The sequence below is a fragment of the Myotis brandtii genome, unplaced genomic scaffold (assembly GCF_000412655.1).
Source record: "Myotis brandtii unplaced genomic scaffold, ASM41265v1 scaffold657, whole genome shotgun sequence".
Taxonomy (NCBI): Eukaryota; Metazoa; Chordata; class Mammalia; order Chiroptera; family Vespertilionidae; genus Myotis; species Myotis brandtii.
Genome location: NW_005370552.1, coordinates 1,349,408 through 1,359,422, shown reverse-complemented (window position 1 = coordinate 1,359,422; position 10,015 = coordinate 1,349,408). Strand labels below are relative to the sequence as shown.

The window sequence follows — 10,015 nt, the reverse complement described above, 5'->3', positions numbered from 1 at the left end:
GGGCTGCGTGATCCACGATCCGCACATTAATTCCTGCTGGGGCTGCCGCCACCCCCGTGGAGCCTTTGGCATGGCGTTGGCACTCTCGTACGGAGAAAGGAATAATTTTGTCTCCTGTCACGTAGCAAAATAAAAGCTCTTGGCAAGCATGAAGCCTGGGAGGCCTTTACTGCCACACGTATAATTAGAACTTTGGGCTAAACCCATCCCCGAGGAGCAAAACATTACATTTTAAGGCGCATGCTTTTTGATTTATTTATTTAAAAATCTTTTTCCCCAGAAAAGCAGTTCCCTTCATTTCCTCTGATGACATCACAGCTGAGCACAGCACATGGCTCCTCGCCGCTTTAAAGGGGACGCTCTGCGTGTCGTATTTGACTTCAGACCCTCGTGAACCATGACTAGAACATTCCAGACCTGCGCTGGCTCGGGGCCGCGCTGGGCGTTTTCCTCCAGGTGCAGGGATCATGACCAGGAATGCCTTCCTCACCCAGGCCTGCTCCCCGCGCCGTTCCCGTGTGGATGTTAATTTATGTGATCACTTGAATACAAACGCTCAGCTGTCTCCATAAGTTATAGGAGCAACCATCCCAGGGAGCAGTGGCGACACGGAGAGTCAATTCTTGTGTAATAATTTCCTATTCGCGCCAGGGATGCCAAACCACCGCCCCTCTGGATAAAATGTGAGCCCGTGCAAACACTCCCCTCCCCCTTTTCCTTATTGTGCATTTTATTTCTCCATAAAACACGTCTCTGTCCTGGAAAAACCAACCAACCCGGGGCAAGGCTGCCGCTATGATGCGGGCCCGAAGCTTCTGGCTTGGCCACGAGCAGGAGCCGGGAGCGGGGAGCAAGGCCGGGGCTGCTCTCTGGGGCCAGCCCTGAGCGGGAGGCAGTGGGACGTTTCCAAGCCCGGGACTGGGAGAGGTCACCCGGCCCCAGCTCCCATCTCAGCGGGAAGCCTCTGTTCCTTCCACACGTCCGCATAGCTTTATTGACATATGACTCACATACCAGGCACCTGAATGGCTTTGAGGACATTCGCAGAGAAATGCAGCCATCACCACTTTATATCACCCCCCGAAGAAACCCATCCCCATTAGCAGTCACTCCCCACCTCCCCGCTTCCCCCCCAGCTAACCACTACTCTACTTTCTGATTCCATAGATGCGCCCTTTGGGGACATTGGGATCATGTGCTATGCGGCCTTTGTGTCTTTTGCAAACAACACCTAGGGCCTCGAGGGTCCAGCTCTGGAGACACCGTCCCTTGGTGGCATGAGCAGTGAGCAGTGTGACCTTGTCCTCCCAGAGTCCCCTCCTTGGAGGTGCACTGATACCCCTGCACTCGTCCTTAGCGGGGCCCCCTCCCCCCTACATGTCTGGGAATAGATAGTGGTGATGGTGACACAATGTTGTCTGTGGACTTGGTGCCACTGAATTAACTGTGTGCTTAAAATGGTTAAAATGATAAACTTTATGTTATGTGTATTTTACCGCAAATCTATACTAATAAAAGCGTAATATGCAAATCAACCAAAGGGCCGAACAGCAGGACTACCGTCCTGACGACCACGCTATGACACGCACTAGCGCCAGGCCCACCATTGCCCCGCCATTGCCCCACGATCGCCCTGCAGAGGGAGGCCCAGGCCACCGGCAGGCGGGGCGATCAATCAGGGGGCTCCGTGGACCTGGGGAGCCGGGGGTGTGTGGTGGGGGACATGGGCAGTGCCAAGCCAAGGCGGGTGCGGGCAGGGGGGCGGGGCCAGGACGGTGAAGCCAGCAGCCAGGGGAAGGAAGGCCTACCCTTGCACAAATTTTGTGCATCGGGCCTCTAGTTATAAAATAAAAAACCCAAAGGGAATTGGAACGCGCATACACTGCGGGTGGGACAGAAACTGGTGTAAGCCTGTGGGAACCAGCCTGGCCGTTTCTCTGCTGTTCAAACAGAAACTGCACCCACGGAACACTAGCCCCAAACACGGAAGGGAAATGGACAGAGAACACACAGAACACGAAGGCCTGGCGTGCAGGGGGCGGGCCACACCAGTGCACCGGGCCTGCCTCTTCAGCCGGGTCCTGAGCCACTCGGCTGGGGCGGCTGCAGGCCCTTCCCTCTGCCCTCTCTCCCAAACCCTGTTGCTCCTCACCTGCTGAGCCTCCCGACAGATGCTCTGAGTCTGTTCTCTTACGTTTCCTGTCTCTCCTGTTAGGGTCCATGCTCTGGAAGAGTTTCTTGACTTTTTTCTTTCAGGCCTTCAATCGATTTCTTTGATCCTGTCCCCATATTTTTAATTTCCAAGTGCTCTTATTTTCTCTGATGGGTAGCACTGCCCATTGCAGTACGGAGGCAGTACACATGACCCTTTCTCCTCCTCCTCCCACCCGCCATCTTTTTCAAGTTCTCTGTTTCCTCCAGGGTCCGTTTTCCTGTCCTTTGTCTTCTTCTCAGGGTGCAGATGAGCAACCACAGAGCACATCTCTCCCACGTGGCCGGGGCACATGGGCCATAAGTGTTGTGCGCAAGGGTGGGGATTGGTGGTGGGTGAGCTCCACTTAAGGGGAACAGGAGGGCAGTTGGGGTCTCCCAAGTGATGGATCATGGGGGGGCTTCCTTCTAAGGCACTGGTATATACACAAGCTGCTCCCCTTCTCAGAAATGTGTTCCAGCCTTGGCCGGTGTGGCTCAGTGGATAGAGCGTCGGCCTGTGAACTGAAGGTCCCGGGTTCGATTCCTGGTCAGGGCACAGGCCTGGGTTTCAGGCTCCATCCCCAGTGTGGGGCGTGCAGGAGGCCGCCGATCCATGACTCTCTCTCCCTCTCCCTTCCTCTCTGAAATCAATACAAATGTTTGAAAAAAAGAAAGAGAAGAAATGTGTCCCATTTCTTCAGAAACCGGTCGACCCTGCTTTGTTGTTATGGTTGTTGGGAAATGCGGGCAGAAACTCCAGTGTCAACTCGAAGAAACCCAGAAGTTTGCTCCCGGCCCTCCGACCCCAGCGGTGGGGTGGCGGAGGGGGCCAGCAGGTTCGCGGGTTCCAGCCACATTTCCCATTCCCACTCTCAGGGGACCCCGTCGGGCCTCAGCCCGGAACCTCTTTCTCGCACCTCCCTCCAGGGAGGATTCCAGCTGCGCGCCCTGCTCTGCGTCACCTGTCACCACCCTTCCCTCTGCTCTCTGTCTTCCAGGAACGTGTTGAAATCCCTCATCTGCTCACACCCTCCCCCCGCCGGCCTCATTGTGGGTTTATACCTTTTTTGTTCCTTCGCGATCATATTAAAGGGCTGTGGGAGGAAGGGGAGATAAGTGCGTGTGCTCGGAGTATGTAAAACAGATCATCTACACGCATTCTGCGCAGTATCTGCCCCACAAATGTCAGCTCCTCTTAAAATTATCACCTGCCGTTGTCATGTCTCGGGGTGTGAGGGAGAGGTGTGGGGGGCAGGGGACAGTGGCTTCTCCCTCCTGGGGCCAGGAGACAGGGAGCTGGGCTGTGGGCTCTCTCGCGAGTCTTCTGGGTCTGCTAGCCATCGTTTTTTTCTCTTAAAAATTTATTATTTGAAATTGCTTTTTAATTGCATTAATAATGAATGAATACATCCCTCTGTGAAATATGTAAAACCTGAAACAACCGCACGCCGATTCCCATCCCCTGCGGCCCTGGTCTCAGCTTGGGTCCCGGGAGCGGCCTGACCCAGGAGGGAGGGCCAGGCCTGTATCTGGGAGGGGGCCCCAGGGAGCCCCAGGGGAGGGGCGTAGAGGTGAGGCGGGGGAGGGGAGGAGAGGAAGCCAATGAAGGAATGGCCATCAAGCAGGTTATTACTGAGGTGCAGCCCTGCCGGAGTCAGCGGGGTGAACTCCCCTGCTTGCTTCTTGGCGGCTCCGCGTGGGCTGCGGGCCTTTGCCCCGGCTTCGCCGTGGATGTGCCTCTGGGAGGCCAGAGGGCCCCACACTCCACTCCAGGAGCACAGCGTCTTATCTTTTCCTAGTATTTTGGAGGTGAGCGTGGGAAGGTTCAAGTCTTTTTTTCTTTTTCTAAATATATTTTATTGATCTCAGAGAGGAAGGGAGAGGGAGAGAGAGATAGAAACATCCATGATGAGAGAGAATCATGGATCGGCTGCCTCCTGCACACCCCCCACTGGGGATCAAACCAGCAACCCGGGCCTGTGCCCTGACCGGGAATTGAACTGTGACCTCTGGGTTCATTGGCCAACGCTCAACCCCTGAGACACGCCGGCCGGCAAGTCTTTTTTTCTGAAAGCCTCCCCCACCTCCTGCCCTGGGAAAGCCCTATCCCACCCATCAGGCACTGCGCGCTGGACCTAGTTTGTCCTGGTTTGAGTTGGCAGATGGTGCGCATCTCTTTCCAACACTGAATTCAGGGTATCACACTGGCAGCCTGAAATCAGCCAGGGTGGCAGTGTTTACACCACAGAAATTGGCCAATGCCCAGGCCAGGGCTTTTCTCCCTGGAGAGCCAGGTGTCAAACATTTGGTTCTACACCTTGTATACCAGTAACTTCCAATGTAGAGGAGACCTGGGGGCTAGAGAAACAAGCTAAAGGACATCACACGGAAGCTGCCTGATAAATCTAGAAGCGGGGCAATTTGCAGAACTAGCTCGCTCTCTTCAATACATTGGGGTCATTAAGAAAAGGATTAGCCGGAAATATTTAATGACATAATCAGATGCAGTGTCGGGCCTGCAATGGATACTGGTTTGTACAGCACAGGGTCCACTGAGGAAATCTGCGTGTGTTCTGGTCATTCGATGAGATGACTGTTCAGTGAAATGGAGACCCTTGACTGGAAAAAGCAGGTTGCTTATTATACTTATAATACAAATATACAGAGGCACACACATATACAGAGAAAGATCCAGAAAAATATCATGGTAGGCAGCATCCTTTTTTTTAAAATTTTGATTTATTGCTTAAAGTATTACAAAGAGTATTACATATGTCTCCTTTTTTCCCCCCTTGACCTTCCCCCGGCCTTCCCTACCCCCCAGTGTCTTGTGTCCATTGGTTATGCTTATATGCATGCATACAAGTGGTAGGCAGCATTCTAAACCATTGCGCCACAGGATTCCACACCCTCATCCTGGAACGTGTGAATGTAGTGAGATTTCACTTCTGTGATTGTGTCCTGTGATTTGGCACCGTGGACCTTAAGGTACGGAGATTATGCTGGTGGGCCTAATGTAATCACACGAGCCTTTAAAAGCTGAGTTTTCTCTGGTCCTTAGCCAAATAGGAAGGCAGAAGGAGAAGTCAAAGAGACTAGAAGCATGAGAAGGTTAGATGTGCTGTTTCTGGCTTGAAGATGTGCAGGACTCAGAGAATGACCAGCAAGGGAGTGGAGACCTCAGTCCTACAGCCACAAGGACCTGAATTCTGGCAATAACCCTGAATGAGCTTGAGAGTGGCTGCTCCCTCTAACCCGCCAGATAAAAGCCCAGCTTGACTGAACCCATGACTGACTTTGTGAGACCCCAGAGCGGAGAACCAAGTCCACCCGGACTTCTGACCGGCAGAAGTGGCAGGTCATACATGGGCGGTGTTTTAAGCTGCTAAATTTGCGGTTATTTGCTACCCAGCAGTGGAAAACCAAGACCGATGTGCAGTTAGGTGTTAATGCTGGTGATGTCTGGGGCGCGGGTGAGAGTGTGAGGTTTCATTTTACCATTTTTGGTGGTCTGTATTTTCTAATGCTCTACAGCATGCCTGTTCTGGTATATTAAAAGGATATTTTAAAAAACCTTTCAGATTACTGGGGGGAAAGCCCTCCCTTTCATTTTCTCCCTGCCCGAGACAACCCACCACAGCATTATTCGATACCTCCTCCATACTCGCTGTATTTTATACCACCTATGTTATTATTAACATAATATTTTTTATTTAAATCGTGTGTGTTTTTCTTAAAAAAGAAAACCAACGCTAAATACTTTAGTCTCCTCCTGAGCAGTCGTGGGTTGGCTGCGTGGGTTCCCTTTTTCCTCCCACATCAAAATACATAACAATTATTTAAAAATAGGGGCCTGTGTACCTCCATCGGTATACAAAACAGGCGCTGGGAACGGCTGATCCCAAATAATCCTTTCACGGCTTGGCCTTCAGTTGAAAACAAAAGCCTGGGAGGGGGTTGGCTCCCGGGTGCCTGGCAACTTCAGCTGAGGCCCCGCCCACAAAAGTCCAGAGGCTGGGCCGCCTGGGCCCGGCTACTACTGTCTGGGGCAAGGAGGGAAGGAACCTATCACAGGAGGGAGAGCCCGGATTTGTGCTTCTGGAAACTGCCCAGCCCAGTCCACTCCACGGCCCGGCTCAGGCCGCTCTGCCTCCCGCGGGAAACACAGACCACGGGAAGTCCCAGGAGTCAGGCTTCGACCCAAAGACCAGGGGACAAAGCAGGACTTTTTGTCCACTTTTGTTTTACTCAGAGGAAGGAGGGAACAGCAGAAAGGAGTTAGATACTAAATTTGGGTGTTTTGTTGTTGTTGTTAATCCTCACCCGAGGATATTTTTCTATTGTTTTTTTTGGGAGAGTGGAAAGCAGAGAGGGAGAGACAGAGAGAAACATCAATGTGAAAGAGACACATGATTGGTTGCCTCCTGCACGCACCCCAACCAGGGCCTGGGCTGGGGAGGAGCCTGCAACCAAGGTATGTGCCCTTGATCAGAATCGAACCCGGGACCCTTCCGTCCACAGGCAAATGCTCTATCCACTGAGTCACACAGGCCGGGGCTAAGTTTGGGTTTCACAATGGCTGAGTCTCCTGGGAAATCTAGACCAGATTTTTCCTGGTCAAAGTGTGTACCAACTGGGTAACTTGAGTAAGTTACTTAACATCTCTGTTTATCTTCAAAGTGGGAATAATAAAAAGGTGGGTTTTGCAGAATGCTGTGATGAAGTTAAAAGCAGTTCCAACTGCAATTCTATTCACTGCCCCTGTGGTTCTCGGTATCTGTAGATGGAGAGGCACTGGTTGCGTAGCCTCTTCACTGGCGTCCCCCTTCTGCTCTCACCCCTGGGCAGTTTGCTCTGCAAACAGCCAGAGAGGCTCCTGAAACCACAGTCAGATCCTGTCCTTTTTGGCACAGAATTTGCCAGAGCCTCCCTGTGTCGCTTGAGTGGAAGCTGAGGACTGTAGGAAGGCTGTGTGTGATCTGGTGCCCGCCTTCCTCATGTCCCTGAGCTGTCCCTCCTCCTCCTCCACTGCAGCCTCCCTGGCCCCTGCAGTTCCTGGAATACACCAGGCCATTCCCACCGCAGGGCCTTCGCACTGGCTGTCCCTGGCCTAGTCCTTCCCCATTATCCACGGGGCCTCTCCCTTCTCTCCTCAGGGTCTTAGTTGAAGTATTGCCGCCTCAGCAAGTACATCCCTGCTCTCTCTTGTGAAACCTGCAGCCTCCCCACTCCCCCTCCCCCTGGTCCTGGTTCCTGCTCCCCTCCCCGCCTTATTTCTCTCCCTCCCTCTTCCCACCAGAAAACACACTGCATGTTTTGCTTATTTGTTTTCTACCTTTCTCTCCCGCAAGAATGCAAGCTCCATGGCTACAGGGATTTGAAGGAATCTGTTTTGCTCACAACAGTTTCCCAGGGCCTAGAAGAGCGAGTGACATATAGCAAGTACTTAGTGATTATTCGTTGCATAACTAATGAGTGAGCCGGGAAGGCTTAAATGGGACCACGCGGAGGCCCAGACTGGCCTGATTCTCAGAGGGTAACGCCTCGGGCTCACGCCCGCCTCGGCCTGGGGAACCTGCTTCTCTCCCAGGACCCCCCGCGGTTTGACCAAACCGCCAGTGGCCACGCTGTCTGCCCTTCAGCAGCCTCAGTGGGCTATGCATTTGCTGGGTTTTCAATACGTGATGTCCCCCCGTGGACAGGACGAGAACCATTGAAAATCATTCAAGAGAAACTTATGGCTGTGTTTTCTGCCAGCGGCTTTGCAGGCCGCGAGCACCTGGGAGTGGGTAGACAGCGTAGGGAAAATGCACGTCCCATGGCCTTGCTCCTCCCGCTGTTCCCAAGACCCCATCAAAGAGCCGCTGTTCCGGTCAGGGGTCAGGGATCAGGGCCAGTGGCCTGGGTGAGGCGTTACTTCTGAAGTTGCACTTCAGGCGGCTCAGCAGCCCGAGGGGCTGTGGCAGGTCCTTTCCCACTGTCCCCTCTGCTCCCTGGAGGCTCAGCCTGGGCCCCTCCTCTTTTTTCTTAATCCTCACAAGGATATTTTCCCATTGATTTTTAGGGAGAGTGGAAGAGAGAGGGAAAGACAGAGAGAAAAATCGATGTGAGAAAGACACATTGATTGGTTGCCTCCTGCCACCCCCCAACCAGGGTCTGGGCCAGGGAGGAGCCTGCAACTGAGGTATGTGCCCTTGACCGGAATCGAACCGGGGACCCTTCGGTTCCCAGGCCAATGCTCTATCCACTGAGCCACACCGGCCAGGGCTGGACCCCTCCTCTGCCCAGTGTCAGGGTTAGCTCTGTCCCCACCCGGCTTCCAGCAGTCTGCTGTGATGAGGCCATGGCCTTGCTGGCTCGGTGGGTCTGACTCACGTGGTTAGGGGTGGCCCCTGGGGTTCATCTATATCAGTGGTTCTCAAGCTTCTGGCCCTTTAAATACAGTTCCTCATGTTGTGACCCAACCATAACATTATTTTCGTTGCTACTTCATCACTGTCATGTTGCTACTGTGATGAATCGTCATGTAAATATCTGATATGCAGGATGGTCTTAGGCGACCCCTGTGAAAGGGTCGTTCGGCCGCCAAAGGGGTCGCGACCCACAGGTTGAGAACCGCTGCTCTATATAGTCCCTTCAGCCCTTCAGTAGCGGCTCAGCATCAGGGCGGGCTTGGGAATGAGCCTCGGGGCAGCTCTGCTCCTGCCCCCTTGCCTTGACCTGCCTTTGCAGCAGCCCCGGTGCCCACCCCCTGTGGGGAGTTTCTCTGGTGGCACAGTCTACCTGGGCAGTGCCAGGGCAGGCTGCAGGGAGGGACTGGGGAAAGTGAGGCGGGCTTTCCACTGTCCTCCACAAGTCCCCAGAGGGACTGAGTCCGACCCAGTTGCCCACAGTAACAACTGCTTTGATAACACACTTTGTGACGTCTTCCCTTTCCTGCTCACTTCCTCATTCTCCTTCCTGTTAGCATCACCGAGATTGTGGTGGATTAAAGATGGCTGCCAATTCTTCATCAGTTTCCCTCACCCGGAGGTAGAGTGTTGTTCAGATTGACTTGTGCCCCCTCCCCCAAGATATGTGGCAGTCCAGACCCCCAGTACCTATGGACGTGGCCTGGTGTGGACAGGGTGGTTGCAGAAGAGTCAAGTTAAGATGCGTCACACTGGATCAGGTGGGTCCTAAATCCAATGACCGGTGTTCTTCTAAGAAAAGAAGGTGAGCCCAGCCAGTGTGGCTCAGTGGTTGAGCATTGACCTATGAACCAGGAGGTCAGGGTTCAATTCTTAGTCAGGGCACAGGCCCGGGTTGCGGGCTTGATCCCCGTGAGGGGCGTACAGGAGGCAGCCGATCCATGATTCTCTCTCATCATGGATGTTTCTCTCTCTCTCCCTCTCCCTTCCTCTCTGAAATCAATAAAAATATTTTAAAAGAAAGAAGGAAAGAGAGAAAGAAAGAAAGAAAACATGAGCCTGGCTGACGTGGCTCAGTGGTTGAGCGTCGACCCGTGAGCCAGGAGGTCATGGTTTGATTCCCCATCAGGATATTGCTGGGTGCCTGTCTTGCCCTGAGGGGGCTGGCACAGCTGATTTCCTGTAGGCCCCAGGTTTTCAGTGGGGGGAGGAGAGGGAGAGGCTGCAAGAGCACCGAGTCCCATGTCCTTGCTAGGAAGGTGGCTGAGGGCTGGAGGAGTGTGGCGGTAACAGCGAGAGAAAGAAAAGGATCGTGGCACCTGTGTGTAGCCACTGAGCGTGGCATGTGCGGCGCTGACCTGCGCAGACATCGCTCCCCAAACCTGGCAAAGTGGGCGCCGGCGCCCCGGCTC

The 10,015-nt window shown here is 53.6% G+C and overlaps 1 long non-coding RNA gene and 1 other non-coding gene across 2 annotated transcripts in view; one reads left to right on the top strand and one right to left on the bottom strand.

Moving 5' to 3' along the window:
• The window catches only part of LOC106723834, a 97,144-nt gene that overhangs the window by 36,482 nt on the left and 50,647 nt on the right, over nt 1-10,015 (top strand). The gene's annotated exons all lie outside the window — the stretch shown is intronic.
• On the bottom strand, nt 8,383-8,455 carry TRNAP-GGG. The gene has a single exon. It is a non-coding gene; the product is annotated as a tRNA-Pro (tRNA).